This window comes from Phyllostomus discolor, chromosome 7, assembly GCF_004126475.2.
Source record: "Phyllostomus discolor isolate MPI-MPIP mPhyDis1 chromosome 7, mPhyDis1.pri.v3, whole genome shotgun sequence".
Classification (NCBI taxonomy): Eukaryota; Metazoa; Chordata; class Mammalia; order Chiroptera; family Phyllostomidae; genus Phyllostomus; species Phyllostomus discolor.
Genome location: NC_040909.2, coordinates 93,885,047 through 93,907,440, shown reverse-complemented (window position 1 = coordinate 93,907,440; position 22,394 = coordinate 93,885,047). Strand labels below are relative to the sequence as shown.

General features: G+C 39.2%; 1 protein-coding gene and 1 pseudogene across 2 annotated transcripts in view; one reads left to right on the top strand and one right to left on the bottom strand.

The window, feature by feature from the left end:
- The window catches only part of FAM110B (family with sequence similarity 110 member B), a 146,208-nt gene that overhangs the window by 103,455 nt on the left and 20,359 nt on the right, over positions 1–22,394 (bottom strand). For both annotated transcript variants that reach the window (XM_028533959.2, XM_036031131.1), the window contains exon 2: positions 12,334–12,431. The gene's annotated coding sequence lies outside the window, so the exon portion shown is untranslated. The remainder of the gene's footprint in view (positions 1–12,333; positions 12,432–22,394) is intronic.
- On the top strand, positions 21,458–22,257 carry LOC118501707 (annotated as a pseudogene).

The following is a 22,394-nucleotide window of genomic DNA, read 5'->3' as shown; positions in this document are numbered from 1 at the left end:
CCAAGCATTGCATATTCAGCTGGACCATGATCAATACAATGAATCAGGAACCCCCCTGACCCCAACCATCACTTGGCAGAATGGTGCAGTCTAGAGTAAGACTGCAGATGAAGTTGTTTTGTTTTGTTTTGTTTTTAGATGAAGTATTTTAAACTGCACAATGAATGGATGCCTAACTTGGCATCAATCACTCTTCTTACATGCTGAAGGTTAAGAAATGTTGTGCACACACGTCTGTACATGTACGTTTATTTAGGGTAAGATGTACACGTGGATTTCCTTCTCGGTAAAACTGCTCTAAGGGGATTCTCAAAGATGAACCAGTAAGAAAGAAATTATATATGTTAGTTGTACTGAGACATTCTGGTTATCTTGGATTTGTTAATGGGGACTATGTGCTTAATAAGGAATCTCGGCATACATACAGGGTCTGGCAGAAATAACACCCCTTTTTATTACAGAATCATAAGCATGTTATTCTGCAACATAACAATATGAACTCAAATACATCACATAATATTTTATGTGGAATGTTCAAGTTAAAACTATAAATTATTACACCCATATTATTACCCTACCAACCACACTCAAACAGGCCTTACTTCTGCCAGACCCTGTATTATAACAGAAAGAACACAATACATGGAATTACAAGGCTTCTGTTTATACCTGACAGTTAATGCCTGGGCTCCTATAACCTCTCTGTGTCCCAGTTTCCTCATAGAATTTACTCTTTAGAATTGCCATAAAATGTACAAATGATTTCTGAGAATCTAGAAGTCTTAGAAAACCAAGTTATGATTTTATTTGAAAGTCTATAGTTATGTATTAATATATAGTAAGGATTTCTTCTGACAATTAATTGCATAAAATGTGAAAATTCAATTATAGCTAACCTGACAATGCTAACTTGGTCAACATGCTCAATGAGTATCACATTTTATTTTTCTCATGTTAATAAAGTGCTCTTAGCTGAAAGGAAAAAATTCTCCTTAAAAAAATGCCTCCCTTTTGGTATTACCATCTACTTTCCTTTAGTTTCATGTGATGAAAATACTTCTTGGTTTATGCCCCATACTGCAGCGGTTTGCACAGGTGGCCACTGAATTTTACATAATAGATAAAACTTGAATTGTTTTAATCGACTAATAGACATGCCCATCAGCTGGAACTTGGGCTGAGGGGCAGAGTAGCACAGTGTAAAATGGGCCTGCTGCATTAAAGGTGCCACATAAAGTAAAGCCGTTCATGGAAGCATGTAAGACCTATGCCTCTCGAGTGCAAAGGATGCATAGTCAGATCAAGAAGTAGTTCAGTCATTTCTTTTAGTGACCATGGAGTATTCACTCACTAGGACTCACACCCTGCTCCAGGCCTTGGGGTGGAGCAGTCACCAGACACACCCAACTCCCTGTCCTTGTGGAGCTCACCGCAAGCTCACTGGTCAACCTTGGGGCTGAAGAGCAACGTAGAAGCCAGGGAGGGTGTGACTATGCTGCCAGGGACAGGGGGGCGCTGCTGTGTAGCTGTGAGGACTGCTGCTCTGAGCAGTTACGAGAAGGCAATTCTAGCATGCTCTGAGCTGTGCAGCATGCAGAACAAGGGCTCCACCTCCTCCCGTCACACAAGTGGTGACACTATCCCCAATGGCACAGACCTGCATCACTCCGACCTACTGTCAGATCCCAATTAATTTCACTTCATAAGTTTTTAAAAATAACTCTTCAATAGCCTAGTAAGCTTCACTTCTAAATAATTAAAGTTGCTTTAAAAAGAGCCTTTTATTTCAGCCAATTAACTCATTTCTTAAAACTAAGTAGTATAAATGCTATATAACCTATTTAAATACTGAACATATTTAAACCGTAAAGCAGTTTGAGGGATTTGTTTCAATTCATCCATGAAGTATTTTGTCCTTTGTCTCATGAGAACTTCCAAACGTTGCCTGATTTTAACTACAACTGGTATTTAACTAAAGAGTATCCAGGAATCCCTCATATCCACTGTATGAGTGAGTTTTGGTGGCTTGGAGCTCAATGATAGCTGAAATATTTAAAACTGTCTTTTATTTTATTGGGTCATGTCCGTAATTTGCAAAATTGTCAAGCTGATTATTTTGTAACTGAAATATCCACAGTCTGGCCAACTAATGTCCATCCAAATTAGGAATTGGTTCAGGTACGTACTTATTTTCATTTCTCTGTTACAACGCTAATAGCTTCTTTGTTTACCTGGCATCTCTGCTTTCAAATGGACATTTCTGACATATGAAGTTGATGAAAGGTAGCTCTGATGCACTAAGGTAAATTTATAAAGAAAGCATGAAATATTATCAGAGATACAATATATTCATTTTCTATGTGTTCACAAATGTTTTCTAAATAAGGGTGTTCGCCAGCTTATGAAGGGCTGGGCACACAATTGTGCAGTCTATGTGCCACAACCCTGGAGACGTCATTGTCCCACAATGGTTTATGTGAGTAGTGCCTGGGGACTCTGAGCATTTGGAATTGTGGGTATGAGCCCATACTGCTACAGAAAGTAAGGCTCAAATAGCACAGACAAGGTGTTTCATGCAGGCCACCCAAGATGTTCCAGAGAAACAGTAGTCATATTCACTGATTCACACAGCTTCCTTAAAAGGGTAAGTGTATATTCACACAATCAAACCAAATACAAAGGAATTAGGTAACCTGATAGAAGCTTTTTGGAGTTAAGAGAATGGCATTCTAGAACCAGTGTCATTGGGTTCAAATCCTATATACTACTTATTAGTGGGACCCTAAACAGGTGTTTTTACCTATGCCTCAGTTTCTTCATCTACAAACTGAGGATAACAGCAGGCCCTGCCCCAGAGCTGTTGTGAGGATTACAGAAGTAATGCATGTCAAGTAGCCAGAGGAGTGCCTGCAGTAGTAAACACCAGGGAAGTCTTCAGATTTGGGATTAGTGTGATTGGGTAAGAAAATCAAAGCAGAAAGAGACTCAATTTCTCATGGTTTTAAGAACCAGTGATTCATTTCAGAATGAAAATGAAAGTTCTTGACTTACAAGAAACTTTTCATTAGGTCATACTCCTTTACACTGCAACTTTCTGACAAAGGTAAAAACCCATGACTTGAAATAACATGTCTGAAAACAAAACTCTCCTGCATCTGAGTACTTTGACTATTGACACAGGTTGTCCCTAAGAATCTACCTGGGCTGATGCACATGGCACTCAGAACCACGAGCACGGCTGACATTTACTAGCAGCCGCCCCTCATGGGGGAGGGACATACCCCATGGACAAACAACTCTAGTTGACATAAAATAGCCATTGATAGGACTTCAAATTCCAAGAGAGAATCACTGTCAAAAAGCTCTTGGGTCATGCTCTGGTGAGGGATCTATTGCTTTCATTCATGTTCTTTAAATATCAGCCAACCCCTGGTGCATTCCACTTACACCTTGGAAAATCATCTCATCCATTTCAGTGCACACAGTGTTGGCTCCTGGTGCCCTGAGGGGGCAGCATGTGTTATAAAGACGAATGTGTCATGCAAAGTCTCGGGCTGACAGCAACAAGGCCTATTTCCAAACTGTGAGATGGGACAGCTAGAAGTCAGAAAAAGGCCTGGCATGTTAATGAGCAGATGCTTTTTGTCTATTTCAATTCTTATACAAGAATCCGGCAAGGGGAGGTCTGATGACTGGTTTTGACAAAGACTATATAGCTTTTAGATAACAAAAAACAAAACACACAGGAAACACACTCTTCACTTGCACCTATACCTTGTGTATATACCATTAAACCCTGGTGTACAATGTGCCTGCATTAGCCAGCTGAACAAAAGTAGTCCAAGGAGCCCTTACATGGCTCTCCAGGGGCTGTGTTAGCATCACCTAACTGGTTCCCTGCCTCAAGAAATGAGATGGGGAGATCCTATGGGGTAAAATTAGAATTTATATTGCAAAAAATCCAGGTAAAGCAGAAATCTGAATAAACCAGGAATAGATATACCGTGTAAAACAATCTGTGTAAAAAGTAGCCAAAAACCAAAAGGGTCACACAACATCATCTCTGAATGACATTAATATTTCACACAGAGTTTTCACTGTTGTTGAAGTCAGCCAGAAAAATCAGGAGAAAGCACCCAAACCTTGTTTCTTGACAGCTTAATGAAGATGTTCTACTTTTAAATCAATTAACATCTGTGATTGTAAAATGTCTTCATCATAAATGCAATTAGTGTAATATACTGGATCGACTATAGACTACAGTTTCTAAAAGGAAAGAATAACAATATTTTTGGTCCAATGTTACTTGTTCTAACTTACTGCTTGATTATACCAGCCAAACAAAAAGTATATGGCTTATGGAAGCAGAAAAATCAGAATCTATTTCTCTTCATGGCAAATAAGAGGAAGCTAAAGCTTGGAAAGTTTATACAGCTTATCTGAAGCCAAATCATACTTGGAACTAAAGCTAGACTCCTATTTATTTCATATGAAAAGACGTGGGTGCTAGGAAATAAGTGCAATTCTTGGTGCTGCTTCCTAATGCAAAGCAGAAATTCCCTCCAGGGTTACCGTTATCTGTGGCTGAAACTGAGGGCGAGGTGATGCACACACTTGTTCAGGGGAAGTCCTCACTTACCAGATGGTTCACATTAGGAGGCATCGTTGACCTGAAGCTGTTCCTCGCCAATCACTATAGCACAAAACCTTGATGCCACACGTATGTGACAGTTGGTGATCACTATGGTCAGTGAATTGCACCATCCAAGGTAGTGCACTAACCTTCCCTACCTGGCATCAAGACTCCCCAGGTTACAGTACACCTGCTGTGATTCCCTCTGGCTGCATCTTCCTCCAAATAGGCAGAAACAAATCAAAATGAAAGAACATTTGCTAACATGTTGGCTGAAATATTACCACCAGTTATATGATGGGGACCACCAAAAATGTATTTAAGTGATGTACATAAACACAATATATTCAATACATAAAATATGTGTATGAAAATACATAATCATGATAGGACATTTTAAGTTTGGGTAAAAGTGTAGAATAGAAGAAGAGTGGTAAACATCATCCTGTTTTAGATTAAAAGGGCTAATTCTTGCCAGGTGAACATTTCCACTGAGAACTTATTCATGTGTTTACATTACTGTGATGTGCCCTAGCAATCAAGATTTTCCCATATCTAAACTCTTGCTTAAAACACACACACACGAACTTGTCACTAAAATTTATTTTACCAATGACCTTCACATGCCAACCAGGTTGCTGAAATAAGGATAGTGGAGAAAGAAAAATATAAATGAAAATTGTAGGGTTCACTAAAACTGAACATAAAAAAATAATGGTCCTGACCTAGGAGGAGACCATCCAGGAACTCCTGGGTCTCCATGTGTTTGTACCTCAGTTTCTCTTCATGAGCACTATTTCAGATGGGACAAAATGAAATGCTTAGAGAAAAGCAAACTGCTTTTGCTTTGCTTTGTTCTGTTCAGTAAATAAATTGCTTTGCTTTTGTTCAATAAATGAGTTGTCACACAACATAGACAGGATGCTTTTGGGTCAAAATAATTCATGCCCCAATTGTAAGGTAAATGTTCTTCAGGAAAAAAAAAGTAAGAGGCTCAGCCAAGGAGTGCTAAGGCAGGTACAGTCAGTCAAAGAAGAAGTGACCTTCAGACAGGAGGCTGACTTCTCTCACGGAGACTCAATCCATTGTCAGAGGGAGGCCAGGAGTTCATCTCTGAATTCCCATCACCTGTCCCCCTGTTCAATGGACTCGCCTGACTCCAAACACAGCCTAGTAGACAGCGATGACTTAATAAATTACTATTTTAAAACTGTGTGATGAGGGGACTAAGGAATAACATTTTGAGATCATGTAAATGCAGTGTCATCCCATGCTAATAAGATTCTGCACGGATGGTTAGAAGTTTGAAAGGGGACAGAAGGAAAATGGAGCGCTGGCCCCCTTGCTCACTGGCACATTGCCTGTGGTACTTCAGGGTTGCCCCTCCCCCTCTGTCAACCAGCCAAGAACACAGTACATTCACTCTGAGGGAAACGCATTCATTCTTGAAGTCAAATTAAGGCTGACCTAACCTCTTCGCAATTTTAACATGACCCACACCGGAGGCTCTCACAGAGACCCAGTGCCCCCACATTGTCAGAGCAAGGATGACTCAGGGATCGTCCTGTGCCCGAAGCAGGGCCAGTGTGGTAGGGCCCTGGCAGGTTCAGAGTCAGGTTCTCTGTAACTTAATCCCAGGCACCAAGGGTGACAGGGCAGAATTACCTCAGAAGGACCAGGGGAGGGGGCTGCCTTTTCATAAACTCTAACAGTGTGGTTCTCCAAGGCAGGAGCCTCATCTTTTCAGAAGGTACTGAGAATGCCCAGGGAACATCAGTCAAGTGAACTATTAAATGAACAAATGCAATCACATGGCCACTTAGGAAACTCCTGAATGCCAGCTATGCTCCTACAGGTCTCAGATGAAGCAAATCTGTGCCTTACTCTGGTGGGTATTGAAGACTTATCACTTTTAATGTGATTTAATGCACTAGTTACTTTCCATAAACATTTTGATTACATGAAGAAAGCCTATATTAAGAATAATTAGAAAAAGATATCTCTGCTACATTCTCATAAATGTATTAAATGAAGGCAACTGTAAAATAGTCTCAGTTTTCTCCTCTGTAAAATCAAAAAGTTAAAATTAAATCTGCTAAATCTCTACTTAAACACTCCACAATTTCATACACAAAAGATGGCACAGTTCCGAGCAGAGAGAACAGTCATTTACAATGTTCCCAGGGGTGACGAGGAGTCACTGCTGCTCTGCCACCTGATCCAGAGTGACTAACACCTGAGATTCCAAATGTAAGTGAAAAGAGGCTCCAGTACATTTATATGTCATTAGCAATCATTCGAACAGACAAAGATGACATGCTTTTCAATAGGCACAGTTATCCTCCTTTTGAAGATTAAGAAACAGACATTGGGAGAGTTACTAGGTCAGAACAATTTAGAATTCATTTGGTCCCATTCGCCCTGCATTTCAAAGACAGACAGCCCCTGCCTGTGTCACACTGGAAGATGCCTATCTGTGCAGGTGGCAGAGAGCAAAGACAGAATGGCCTTTGAGACGAAATGAAATGCTAACTGCAGTGGGTGGAGAGAGAAAAGGAAAACAAGGGGAGGAGGCTTGGGCACCCTGAGAAACAACGAGAAAGAGAGGAAAGAAATGACTGTTTTCCAATTCCAATTAACTTAGAAGTCAGAACATATAGTCAAGAACCGTAGTTACTGAAAAGAGAAGCTACTAAAAATTTTTTAAAGATTATAAACAATAATCCTTGTTAAAACACAAATTCATCCTCATAACTGAAGTATGTGACAAATTATTAACATTTTAAGTCAATGAAATAAACAAATTTCCTTTTAGAGAAGACAAGCCAAATGATACATTTGTGTACAAAAACCTGAAATGGGGTCAATTTTCTTAAAATCAGATGAATTAGAATTAATACAAGCCTGTAGTACAGGCTTGTTGAAGGTTAAGCAGAGCCTGGGATTATTAGACTAAGTTGAAAACAGTTTCTAATATTTACTTGTACCTTAATGTCATTAACACATGACAGGTCTATCGATAACTTAATGGTCTCAAAAACACCTGAAAAACCAAAATATACCATCAGATGCTTTTCTCCTTTAACAATAAAACATGGTAAAAATAAATAAATAGATAATAAATAAATAAATAACTGACTTGACATCAATTAGGAAAGTCAGTTTAGAAAAAGCTAAGTTTATATTACATAAATTAAAAAAAAACAGACAGTCATGAGTTGAAAGAGATAAATTCAAATTCTTAGGACTGAAATATATACCTGTCTTAAACAGTTTGCTCTTGGATGGCACTCAGGTCAGATCAATACCAAAATCAAGTAAGGAGGCAAACTCAATGAGAGGTTAAATCAAAGGTCACTTCTGGGTGGGGTGGTAGGAGGAGAAGGGGGATCACTAATTCATCTCATTCAGAGCAGCAACTAAACTACATGGTTTTCAGAAGCTTTCACTTGGTACTTCTACCAATTTTAAGAAGTAGCTGCATTCTTTTTTTACTTGTCTGATCTCAAGACAAACTATAACCTATTACAATCACATGACAAAGTCAAATTTTTAAAGTTATGCAGATTTCACAAAATCAATCAATTTAAAGAGGGTAATGTCTATCTACCGTGGAGAAGAACAACTAAGCAAGTGAGGCGTCACAGTGCTAGATTTTCACCATGACAGATGAGCACTGGCTGATAAGGGAAGGTCAAAACCACCGAAACCTGGGTCTTCCTGTGAGCTTCAACCAGAATGCTGCTCTCTGCCAGAACATGGTGATGGTAATAGAGGCAGAATGCTTTTACCTCAAATGAGCTGAGAAAAGATGTAGCAAACGACATTGACGAAACCATTTGAACAGTAGATTTAAGTCAACAGCAGAGATGTACCACTGCAAATTCCAACAGAGGGGCTGGCAGCTCCCTCCTTTGGGTGTGTAATACACGGAGAGGGGTCTACCACAATGCAATTCGCAATGGCAGAAAGGGCGGGAGAAGTGGCATTGTTGTTCAACGCTAGTTACTGCTGTTATCTGAATTCCCATCAGGACCTTCAAAGTAGTTCAGGCCACTGCACAGGAACACTGTGAGAGCAGGGGCAGACAGTGTGTTGCTCAAAGTCCATCTCAAAAGGGGGCAGGAGGCAGCAGGGAGGAGGGAAGGGCAGAGGCAGGAAGAGACAGACTCCATGCCATCAGCATCCTAAACTGAGGAAAGAACAAGAACTGCATTCAAATACACACAAAATATCACTCCCACTGAAATGTCTTTATTTATAGTTTAAACTGTGTTACAGTAATACTAAAGGCACATTTGAAAAGTCATCATATTCTCAGCGTTCTAACAAAGGCATGTTCAGTTCTCCAGTTCCCTCGCTGCATTTTCAATTTAGTTTCCACCTTCACTGAGCATTCCCAAGGCTGGGAATGGGTGCAAAGATAACAAGACAGGGCTCCATTGCCAGAAGGGCTCAAAAACATTCACTTTCTAAGGTGACTCACAGTCCTTTCAATTATACACTCTTTTCTTTAAAAGGCATCCTTAAGCCAAGTAATGTCATTTGTCTCAAGTGTACAAAAAAACAAATGTGTAAAACAAATGATAAGAAATTCTCCAAAGCATCAATGATTCAGATGTGCTTTTGGTCTAGAGTATAGAGAAAAGAACATCAAAGTTTCTGTATAAGCCTCATTGCATTTAGATATAGTAGAACCAAATGTTAATAAATTTCAGTTTATGTGCCCTTTTATAGTTTTGGAACAACCAGATAGCATGGATGATAACACTTCAGTATACCTCACAGTTCAGAATGATGACAGAAAAGCTAATGAGGGAGACCAAAATAATAACACATATCTGTGTACATGCTGTGATTATACAGGCTAATGGTTCATGTAGGCTAATGGGTTCTAGTGTTATTCAAGATCTAATTATCCTTATTCTTAAGTTAGCTTAAAAATTTCATAACAAGCCAAGAAAACACTGCACTTTATATTTAAGAAGTGGGCACTAGTAAGCATAAAAGAACTATAGGACTACACAACTTTCTACGCAATCTAACAGTCAATCATAACCAATGCTTTTAGTCATTTTTGTGACCGAAGTGTAGAAATGATTTAATAAACTAATGATGAACTTTCAAATAACAACTTTCACATAAGTTGTCAATAAATAGTACTGTTCAGCCCTGGCTGGCGTAGCTCAGTGGATTGAGCGCGGGCTAGGAACCAAAGTGTCCCAGGTTTGATTCCCAGCCAGGGTACATTCCTGGGTTGCAGGCCATAACCCCCAGCAACCGCACACTGATGTTTCTATCTCTATCTCCCTCCCTTCCCTCCCTAAAAATAAATAAATAAAATCTTTTAAAAAAATAAATAGTACTGTTTGGTTGACAAACCAAACTTGCTGCCACTCTTGGCTAGTCCTGTTTGACATTAGCCAATATTCAGGGTCATGGTCAGAGCACCCTTGCTGATAATGAATGATGTTGTCGTTTTACCATTATCGCAGAGGGCTGCCACCTATGGAGGACACTGCGTGCCCGGCACGAGGTGTTTTATATACACCACCTCATTTAATGTTTATATAACCATGAGAAGTGAATGCTATTATCTCCATTCTGTAGGCGATGACAGTGACAACAGCTACTCACATGTATCAAGCATTTCCATTGTGCCAGTGCACGCAGTGACACACTCATTTAATGCGCACAGTAGTCCTATGATGTGGGTGCTATTATTACCCTGCTTTGACAGATGAGGAAATTGAGAAATATAGAGTAAGCAGCTATCCCAAGGTCACACATGTTATATATGGCAGAGTCCTGATGCTGACCCAAGTCCTCCTAATGTCAAAGCCACATTCTTTCCCACCGACCCCAAGGAGGCTGGCTCTCTGGCCCTGCCCTCTGCCTCACCTATGAGAACAGCTACAGCAGCATACAGGAAGGGGGCCAGGGCTGATATGGCCAGAACTACACCCCTCAGTCCATAAGCTAACTCATAAATCTGGACCCTAGTGTTTCTGAAGAAACTCACAATAAGGGAACTGAAGTCCTGCCTCAGAGCTGGCACAGCTCAATGGTCCCAGGAGCATGTGACCCAAAGGCCAGGGTTTCTACCTGACCAGAGCACAAGACATCCCAGGATAAAGAGTCTTGTTCTGGACAGATGCCCCACGTCCCTTCAGTGGTGGTCAGCTGCTTAGTTCCAATGTATGGCCCACTACGCGCCTGGTCACACGAAGCTCTCTGTTCCTAAGCCAAACAAGCCAGGCACCCACCTCAGCAGCTGCCAGTGTGAGGAAAAAGACAAACAACTGTGGCAGGTGGTGGCATAAGGGATGTAGGAACCACAGCAAATTGTATTTGGATATAGTGGGGAGCACCAAGTGGGGCGGGGGTCAACTCTGAGGCCAAAGGAAAAGGCAGCAGGGAGCCGAGGCAGGAACCACGATTAGGAGGAAGACAACTGTGCTAGCTATCAACTGACTAACAATTGTCAACTTCAGAACAGACAGAGAAACTGTGAAGAAATGAAACTAATGTCTTGAGAGCCATGCTGGAGCGTGTACTGCAGAAGTGGCAGCTTAGGGAGAAGGTCTCCACTCCCACACAGCACCCAGGGCAAAGGTGTTCACCTTGACTGGGCAACACCCGAGTCCAGGTGCTCCACAGAATACTCGATGACGGATGCATTCTTAGTGCAGTAGCAGGTAAGCAGCCGCTCTTCCACCATGTGACTACGAAACACCCGCAAACTGAACCGAGCACACGAGAATGCCAATGGTTCCCACCTCACAGAAACTGCCCTTTCAGTTAGCAAAGGCCAAGAAGAATGAGAAAGAAATAAGGTACAATATTTAGCAGAAATTGCAAAGCCACCTTTACACCACTTATTTTCCCCCATTCAGTTAAGGCACTTGTTAGAGATTGAATGTCTTCATTAACAACATTCGTATATGCACAGACAGGAAAATAGTTAATATGTGTTACCTCCGGGGAGTGACTTTAATGTCAACAGGCACAGTCTATGCTACATATCTGTAACATTTAATTGTTTTGCAACATATGTATTATGTTAATGATTGCAAAAAATATACCGGGCCTCATACCACAGTAAGAATATTGAATATATTCACAGGTCAGGAGCCAGTATACTGGTCCTGCTTCACTTACTATCCCCATGAGAGAATCTGATTCTAACGGTCCAAACTGGGGAGGTTACATGTCCACAGAATTCACAGAAAAAGCTACTACCTGCAAACACCCAGGCAACTTTGAAGAGGGTCAGGAGCAAGGAGAGAGTGAACGGTGAGGGAGGAGAAGGAGCTGAGACCAGCCTCTGCCAGACCAGCAAGCACAGTGGATGGGTGGGCGGGCAGCCAGTTCCAGAGGCGGTTTCTGCCAATCCCCTCCTTTCTGCCAGGGTGTGAGAGAATGTGATAAAGTGTGTGTGCCCAGAACAGTGACCAGCACTGGGGGAAAAATGCCACAAGTGGATGTGAATGAATATATGGAAGGAAGGAGGGGAGGGAAAGGGGAAAAGAGGGGAAGAGGAGAGAAGAAAAAGCTGACAGAGAAAAGCAGGCAGAATGAAGGCAGGAGAAGAAGGGGCAGGAGGGGACACCTAAATTCTGCTCAGCAATTAAAAGGTTGCGTTTATTATCATCAGAGTTATACATGAATTTAGTAGCATATTTTTAACATGTAATTACCTTTTATTTCCCTTTCAGGCCTTAGAAAGTGTTGCTAACTTCCAAGCCAAGGCTCAGAACAACAAAGGCAGGTGCTCTAGATATCCAATTGGAGATTTCTAAAAAAAAAAGGAGACAGAACACAAATTATTCTGGAGAATAAAAGTGATTAATGTTTAAAGTATCATTAAAAAGAAACTGATTTTTACCAAAAGAACAAACACAGTACATTTCCTCATATACCTGGAAAAAGATTGGGTCCAAATTGTCTTTTAACACAGCTGCTCTAGGAAACTCTAAATTGATTCTAGAAAAAAAAAAAGGAACTAAAGGATAGGCTGTGTTTGTGCCTTCAGTGGGAAACAGACCAAGGGAGCCTGTGTAGGGCCGCTAGCCCGGAGGCTTTGCACCATGTCCACCACAAGATCCCCCACACGACTTGTTCACAAAATCCTGAAGCAACGATGTAGCCTTCTCACAATCTCCTGCAAACTGGGGAGGAAAACATATCTTATATTTCAGAAACTTTGTTCATGTTTGCAAGGGAGTCAAATACTACAAAGCAGCATTTTATCTTGTCCTCCAAACACGTTCCAGTTCCGACATGAGCTCACAAACACATGCCCATCTGTGTGGGGGCTTCTTTCGCCCGGAGGAAGGACAGACCTTGGAGGCAGCGCTGCCCCAAATTTTGACTACACAGTATTTCCTTTCAAACAATCAGCGTGAACTGGGCACATACTCACACCCAGAAATTATAGGACTGTATTTTCCAAAAGAGGAAAGAAACTGAGGCTTTTTGAAGAAAGTCATGTCCTTAGGGCCATCTGACACCTAAACATTTTTTTATCCAAGTATCTTCCAGTACATATGCATTGGGACATATGTGAATGAATCATAAAATGATTGTTATCCATACACCTGACAACTCAAACAAAATAACAGTGGAAAACTTGACTGTCTTCTCCACTAGCATCTGCTTTCCGCATTCACCATCATTTATGCAAAAGTAGGGGCTCACAGACAGGGAACAAAAGTGCTCTCACTATAGTAGATATCTTTTTAATTGAGATTTACTTTCTATTTCGCGTGGATATAAAAGTAATCATCACTAAAAATATTTTAAGGAGGCACTTGGGGCTTCAACAGTTGCTGGTGAAGAGCACTTCATTAAGGCCGATGCCAGCTTCCCAACCACGATCTTCTTTCTAGAGTGATGTGTAATGAATGACTTGGCAGAAGTTTATTAATAAGCCTGCAAATCTTGGCCTAGATTTTGTTTAGCTTAAAAAAATAGAAGAAAGCCCAAAAATGTCAATTTAAATAACAAGTAGAATGATACTTCTCATTTTTACATTTAAAATGCTCAAAAGAATCTACCTACTTCCCCTGACCCATTACCCAGCAATGTTCAATAAGAGCAAAAGTAAAATTAGTACTGGAATAAAACAGAAATATAAACTCCAAGTTTATGGCACTTTTTGGCAAGTTTGTGGCAATTTAAGATTTTATTTTATTTTTTGAAATGTATGGGATCTAGGACTTCAATTGAGTAAAGTCATATATATATTTAATAGGATGTTAGAGAAATTTTAATAAAAAATATATTTGGGCCCAATTTAAATTGATCACAACCAATAATCAAAATTGAAAATGTTTCATACTTTACTTCTTTGCAGCTGGTATTTTTTGTTTTGTCCTAAAATTGTATCAAAAATCCCTTTTCATATTTATCATTATTTTTGCCTTTTCCTTCTCACAGTTTGAAGAGAGAAAATAATGGAGCTGAACTCCCACTCTAATGCTGCAGAAATAGCAGAGTCACATAATTACAAGGATGGGGAATGATGCCACATATGAAGGACTTTAGGACTAGACTTGTCTTCAAAGTTGCCATATGACATCAAAATCATCCTAATAAAAATAACTCAGAGCACCTATTCTTGAAGATAAGGGATTGAATGGTCACCTGCTCCAATCGACTCATTTCATAGCACAGAAAATGAAAGCCCAGAGTGGCCAAGTGACTTCTCCAAAGTCACACAGCAAAACTAAGTGTTAAATCTCTGGTTTCCTAGGGGCCAATCCAGTGCTCCATTAAATTATAATCAATTTATAATTTCCATAAATAACCCATTAAGAGCTATAATTTCATCTGTTTTGCTACATACCTATTATTCTTCATAGCATGAACATCAGTTAATGGGTCAACTCAATTTTATGTTAATACAAAACACTACTAATGTCCAAGAACATACTCTGCCTTATACTCCCCTGACAAAGCCAGATTAAACAATGAATGTCCATGAAATGAAATTTGAGATACTTTTAAGCTGTCTAACCTAGATACATTTATCCTCAAAATAGAATTTCCCTTTCTTATTCACAGTCAAATCATAATCGTAGCTTTGCTACAATGCAGTTTCAAGTAGATTTTATAGATAGCTATCAAGCAAAATATAAGTATTCTATGGTCAAAGCTTAGATAAGCAGTTTTTAAAGTAAGAATTTCAAGATAATATCCTATTAGATCCATCAATTCAGACAGAACTCTTACTCTCTAAAGCTCTGGAGTCATTCAAGAGCACTTAGCAGTTAAGTTACCTAGGTCAGCAGCTCACTATTACGAACAGGCAGCTGTTGACTCCCAGTTACTTACACTGCACAGTGCTAGGTGCAAGGAAACCAACACATGTGCAGCGATGTCCCTGCCTACTGTACTGTGATGACTGAGATAATTAAGGAGGCTTTCATTTAACTGAATCAAAGTTTGCAAGTGACCAATGTGTGTGTGCCAATGTGTGTTTAGGCAGATAGCAAGTAAATTCACGTGGGGTTTTCCCAGAGAATAGGCTGACAGATTTAGTAAAGAGTATATGTTCAGGAAGCAAGGTAAGATAAATTAAAATAGACCAACAGATGACAGAAGAACCACTTTATGCATACCCAAAGGAGCAAGAGAATGGCACAGGAAACAAAAATATCATTGAAAGAAATTCCATTCTTGAAAGTGTGTGAGCAACAAAAATACCTTCCTTATATTTCCTTACAGAAACTGATTAATGGTATTAAAATTCAGTGCCAAACAACCCCATTAAAAAAGAGACAAGCTTTAAACATACTTTCAACAAAGAAAATGAACAAATGCCAAGTAAGCACAAGAAAAGATCCTCAATATAATTTAGACAGTAGGGAAATGCAAAATAATACCTTAATATGATGCCACTATATACTCATTAGAATGACTAAATTTAAAAGGGCAAAAATATCTAGTTAAGTGGGGGTTAGGAGGTGGAGGGATTGAGCAAAAAGGAAAAAGGACTCATGGACATGGACAACAGTGTGGTGATTGCTGGGGGGAGAGGGGTATAAGTGAACTAAATGGTAATGGAAAAATATAATAAAGATTATATGTTTTTAAGAAAGGACAAAAATATCAAGTGTTTACAAGGTAATGGAGCAACTGGGATTCTTATACAATGTTGGGGGAAAATTCAAAATGTTAGAGGCACTTTGACAAATAATTTGGCAGTTTTCATACATATACTCACCATATTGCCCAGCAATTCCACTCCTATGTATTTACCCAAGAGAAATTGAAAGATAAATTCCTCACAAAGACTTGTACAGGAATGTTCACAGTAGCCTTATTCATAAGAGCCCATAACTTAAAAGAACTCAAATGCCCACCAATTGCTGAATGGATAAACAAATTGTACTGTATCACACAAGGGAACTCTACTTTGTAATGAAAAGAAAAAAATTACTGATGCATACAACATAAGTAAATCTCAAAAACATTACACTATGGGAAAGAAGGAAACACAAAAGACTGTGTAATTCCATTTATGTGAAATTCTATTTATGTGAAATTTGTGAGAAGGCAAAACTATATCAACAGAAAGCAGATCAATTGTTGCCAAGGGTGAGGATGTGGGGGAAGAGATTCACTGTAAAGAGGCATATTGGAGGGATGGAAATGATCTACATCATAATGGCAGTTGTGGGCACATTATCCTGTATACTTATGAAATTCACTGAGTAATACACTTATAATCAGTGAATTTAAAATCAATTCTAAAACTACTTGTAAAAACATTTGATGTATTAATTGGGAAGCACCTCTTATACAACAGTAGGCTTTGTCCTAGTCTAATGAATATACTTATCATATAAATAAAGATATAAGACAGGCTTATCAAAGTTATAGCTGATTCAAGTTTTAAAATAGCTAAAATGTTATATAATAGAATCATGGTTCTAAATGTGAGAAAACCAAACAATTTTATAAGTATTGCTGTAAAATATAGGTTAAAAAAAAACCAAATTCATTCATTCAACAAATATTTCCTGAGGGACTACCATGTGTTGGTCCCTACACTAGATGCAAAATGTCACCAAGATTAAATAAGAAAGAGCCCTTGCCCTTACAAAGTTCATCATCCAAGAAATGTAAGGAATGCACTCCTGTGGTAGAAAGTATAAACTAATTAACCAGTCTGAAAAAGACCTATGAGTTTGAGTTTATCAGTCACCCCTAAACTATGGCATAAACATCTGTGAAATTACAGGCTGAAACAAGAGAAGAATAAAATTCAATATGGTTACTCACAAGCACTACTCTGTTCTGAACTGGTTAACCTGGGTAGGGGTATAGGTCACGTTTGAGTGTGCTGTGGAGGTACTCATTTTAAACTCCCTTCGAAAGCCCAGCTCAGGGGCCCAAATCCTCTGTGGTGTTGCCATTCCTTGCACAACTAAATCCCTAAAATGATGCATGAGCTGGGAATTACCCTGTTATCTACTATACTATGCAGGATGATAAAAGTGTTAAGTATTCTCAGAACCTGACAAACTGAGGCAAAAGCAGGTAAAAAGGGAACCTGGAAATATTTAAATCAACTAGGGAAGCACCTGGGAGTGGGGGTGGACTCATTTGGAGGAAGAGACATCATTCTGAGTGGTGCATGAGGCAAATATGGCTCATGATAGGAGAATTCCAGCACCGAACAATCTCACATTTGAATGACTGCCTCATAAGGCAGGGGGACCCAGTGTTGGAAAGTTTACTGAACTAGGAAATCAGCCATACTCTATTCCTAATATTTCATCTTAATGTGCTACATGAATCATTACCATCACCTCACAATTTGTCTTCCAATGACCAGACTTTCAACTTTCCACAGGGCAGCAAAACTGATCTCTTATCTAGTGACAACTGTGCCCTCCTACCACCCCCTGCCCCATGCCTACAATCTTTACACTCCTTTGGTGGCTCTCCCACTGCGGGACCAAACACAACTCCAGCCGGTTCCCGGTCAATACAGCTCTTCTGCCATTCTCCCCACATGCTGTGTGCAGCAATTTTGAATGACTGCAGAACATGCTCATGGGGCCTTGTTTTTCTTGCCTTTACACTATGCACATGAGGTCCCCTGTCTGAAATACCCCATACCTCCTGATGTGTGTCTGGAGACTTCAACCCCCTCATCCGTGGCATTGCTCCGACAATCCCTACTTTTAGATGCATTCCCTTGACTCCTTCATGCTTTCACCAGTTCCTCCCCTTCCTGCTGTGGTGCCTCACTCATCACCATGAACACATCAGCCCAGATATAAGGACCAGTTATGGCTCTGTCTCCCTGATAAACCATTAACCCCTGTCTGGTTATCTTAATCCCTATGATTTAGCCCAGGAGGTGACACTTCATGGAGTTTTCTCAACAAACCAGGGATTCCAAGATATTCCAGTTCTGTATGTCTTGTCTGATCTGACACCCACAGCAGTGTTGACTTGGGTTGTGTAGGAAGGACAGAGTAAGCCCAGGGAAAAGCTGTTATTCTGAGGCTACAGAAAACAGAGGTGAGCAACTCTCTGAAAAATGCAGGCAGGATGAAGCTGGGATACAATATTGAGACCAAAATGATTTCCTCATGGATACTCTTAGGCATTCTGAAGTCTGCTGGATTCAAATCCTGCTTCCATGCCTTCACTATGTGACCTTGAGTAACTTAACCTTTCAAAGCCCAGGTCTCCTGGTCTGTAAAATGGAGGAAATTAGAACCCCTACTTCAGAGCGTCATTCTGAAGATCAAATGCCAACTTACTAGAAAAAAGGCAGCAAAAGACTCAGTGTAGGGAAAACACTCTATGTTGGCTGATCCTCAGCAACCTTTTCCTACTCACTTTTTCATCAATGAATGGAAATAACACCTACTTTGGAATAAAGTGTTTCAACAAAAATGTGTAAAAATGCAAGGTATAGAAAAGTCACTTGGGTATAAATCACTGATTCAAAACTTCCCAGAAAATTATCTTTCCTTTCCAAAAAGATAAGATTTCACAACAAGAGACATCCTCTTGAGGTTCAAAGTAGAAAGATCACAACCACCTCCCTGTGATGCTCCTTATATGCTGGGAAGACAACTGCACAGAGGTCTTTCATGTATTCTACTAAATCATTTATTTGGACTGAGTTGACTAAGATCCTTGCATATCTCTAGGCTTTACAAAAAAAGAAAAAAGCACACCGCATAGTTTCACTCAGATGTATACAATTGGTGAACAATTAAGTTCACTCAGATGCATCCCATCAGTTTTGTTGATTTTTCCATAAACAATAACACTTAGCAAAACCACATATAGTCAAAGAGATGTTATGTCCAAGATAGAAGTTTCTGAAAAAGGTCATAACGGAAAAGCTGTAAACTGCTTACTATCGTGTCAGGGTCTCAAAGTTCTTTTAAAGGTAAATGTGCCTGGCTCCAAAATAATATATTTAAAAACATGTTGCAAATCTCAAATATTCATTTTAACACTCTACAAATACATATTTTTAAACCTAGCATGTTATTAGTCATGATCCAGTTATTAATATTGTCACTTTTTAGAGTTTTGATACTTGTGAGTCAGTAGCTGAACATAATTGTCATTTATAAAAGACTAATAAAATTAAAAAGCAAACAGAGTTTATAGTGGTTCCCAGCCAAAATTCCAGCAGGAAGAACATGTAAAGAAGAGTGATTTTGATATATTCTGTAGGACTAACATGATACTTTGGTTAGAAAGAATAGAGGAAGGGATCTCCTTCATTAAAAATGTTTCACTTTGAGTTTATTTTTGTGTATGGTGTAACTTGGTGGTTGACTTTCACTTTTTTGCACGTAGCTGTCCAATCTCCTAATACCATCTATTGAAGAGGCTATTTTTGCTTCATTTTATAAACTTGAGTTTATTTCTGGGCTCTCTATTCTCTTCCATTGATCTAGGTGTCTACTCTTATGCCAGTACCAGACTGTTTTATTACAGTGGCCTTATAATATACTTTGATATCAAGTATTGTGATCCCTCCTACTTTGCTCTTCTTTCTCAAAATTGTTGCAGCTATTCAGGGTCATTTATGGTTCCATATAAATTTTTGAAAGGTTTGTTCTATATCTGTGAAATATGTCATTGGTATTTTAACAGGGATTGCATTGAATCTATAAATTGCTTTGTGTAGTATGGACATTTTGGTGATGTTAATTTTTACAATCATGAACATGGTATCTGCTTCCATTTATTTGTGTCTTTCTTAATTTCTTTCTTCAGTGTTGTGTAGTTTTCTGAGCACAGGTCTTTTACCTCCTTGGTTAGGTTTCTTCCTAGGTGCTTTACTTTTCTTGTTGCTATAGCAAGTGGGATTTTTTTCCTGATTCCTGATTTCTGTTCCTGATATTTTGCTATTGGTGTAAAAACTTGCCTTCTTATATAACTCCAGAGATTGCCTGTATCCAGAGTATATTAAGAGTTATTTCCTTTTTGGTCAGCATGTTCTTCCAAAGTCACTGTACTTCTCTGTCAGGAAAAAACTGTTGTAGAAAATATGTATTTTGTTGTTACTCAAATTCATATGTGCAAAATCCCTTATTAACTTGCATTGTGAGGAATACTTCTTTCAACAACAAACACAGGAGTCAGGAACTCACTACAACCTAAGGCAGAAACTATGTATCTTATCTGGAGGCTGACCTTTACATTATTTTTTTCCAATTTTTTCATTGTGGTAGAATACACATAAAATTTACCATCTTAACTGTTTTGAAGTGTACATGTCATGGTATTAAATACATTCAATAATATTGTGATTGCCAACATCCGTCCCCACAGCTCTTACTTTGTAGAACTGAAACTCTGTACACATTAAACATTAACTCCTCATTCCCACCCCCAACCCCTCCCACTCACCACTCTACTTTCTGTCTCTATGAATTTGATTACTCTAGGTATTCCACATAAATGGAATCACACAATATATGTCTTTCGTGGCTGGCTTATTTTACTTGATATAATGCCCTCAAGGTCCATGCATGTTGCAGCATGTATGAAAACTTCCCTTGTTTTTAGGCTAATACTACATCGTATGTATACACTGCATTTTGCTGATTCATACAGCCATTGATGGACCCTTGTGTTACTTTCACATTTTAGCCATTGTGAGTAATACTGCGCGAACATGGGTGCACACGTATCTCTTCAAGACCCTGCTTTCAAATCTTTCAGGTATATACCCAGAAGTGGAGTTGCTGGGTCATATGATAATTCTACTTTTATAAATTATAGAAACAAATTTTTTTATTTATAATTACTTTTAATTTTTTATTTATAATTATTCTTTTTAAATTGTTATTTATTTATTTCCACATTTTTTAAATTGTTGTTCAAGTACAATTGTCTCCATTTCCCGCCCCCTTCACTCCCTCTCACCCCAGCCATACCCATTTCCCACCCTTGATCCTACCCCCTTTGGCTTTGTCCATTATGCTAAGTGAAATAAGCCAGATAGTAAAAGACAAATACCATATGATCTCATCCATAAGTGGAACCTAATCAAGAAAGCAAACAAGCAAGCAAAATATAACCAGAGACATTGAAATTAAGAACAAACTGACAGTAACCAGAGGGGAGGTGGGAGAGGATAATGGGGAAGCATTGTCAGGAACACATATAAATTATAAATTTTAAATGACTATCTATTAAATTAGGCACTATGTTCCTTGAAAAACAAAAACTGAAACTGTAATATAGTAATTTAAATATTTAAACCCTAGAATATCACACCAAGAAATTATGTCAACAAAATTCTGTTTTCTGGTATGATTATAAACTGGACATTTTCCTTCTTTCCAGGAATCTCCAAATATCAAATGAGAGAGAGTATTAATGAAACTCAGGTCTCCATTTTTGCCTTACAATTTAGCCTCCACAATACAGATAATGTTGGACTACAGGACTCTGTGTCACTTGGGCAGTTTGAAGATACACACACTCCTCACGCTCATCAAGCCCACGGGCGCCACTTTCTCACACTGTGTTTTTGGCCTCCAAGAAAAGAACCTCTGTTTAACAATGCTGAGGCTTGGGGTTGTCCTGGCTAGCTGAGGGGTATAATTTAATTGGAATCTCCTTCATGGGCTTTCCAGAACAGGTGGCAACAATTTCAAGCCAAAGAATCTCTACTTTCGTCTTTCTCTTAAAAAAGCTAGTCGTTTTGTTAATAAGCAAGTATAGAACAATGTCAGCATCAACACTGATATTTTCTGCTTCCTACAAAAACTAGGCATAATGTTAAAATGCAATATGGCAGGTGCCATATCTGGCTGCAAAGGTGGCAAGAAGGAGCCCCTGAAGCAGCCCAAGAAGCAGGCCAAGGAGATGGAAGAGATAAAGGACTCCAGCAGAAGCAAAAAGAGGAGCAGAAGAAACCTGAAGAGCTAAAAGGCCCCCTGGCCACGGGTGGAAGGAAGAAATCTGGCAAAAAGTAAGCTCATGCCTGGGGCAATGGTGATCCTTCGTTCCATTCCCATTTTAACATCTGGATTCCCTGTCATAACATCTCTTGCCACCTACAGCTAGAATGAAGTGTTGTCTTGGAGCTTGTTGCACATTTAAGAATAAACTTTTGTGAAAATTAACAAAATAAAAAAAAAAAACTAAAATGTAATACAATATACTGGGCACCTTTTTTAACAGTCAAATGCAGGTTTTATTAAGGTACCCTGTTTTATATTATTGCATTTTTTACTGGGGTAAATACATATAA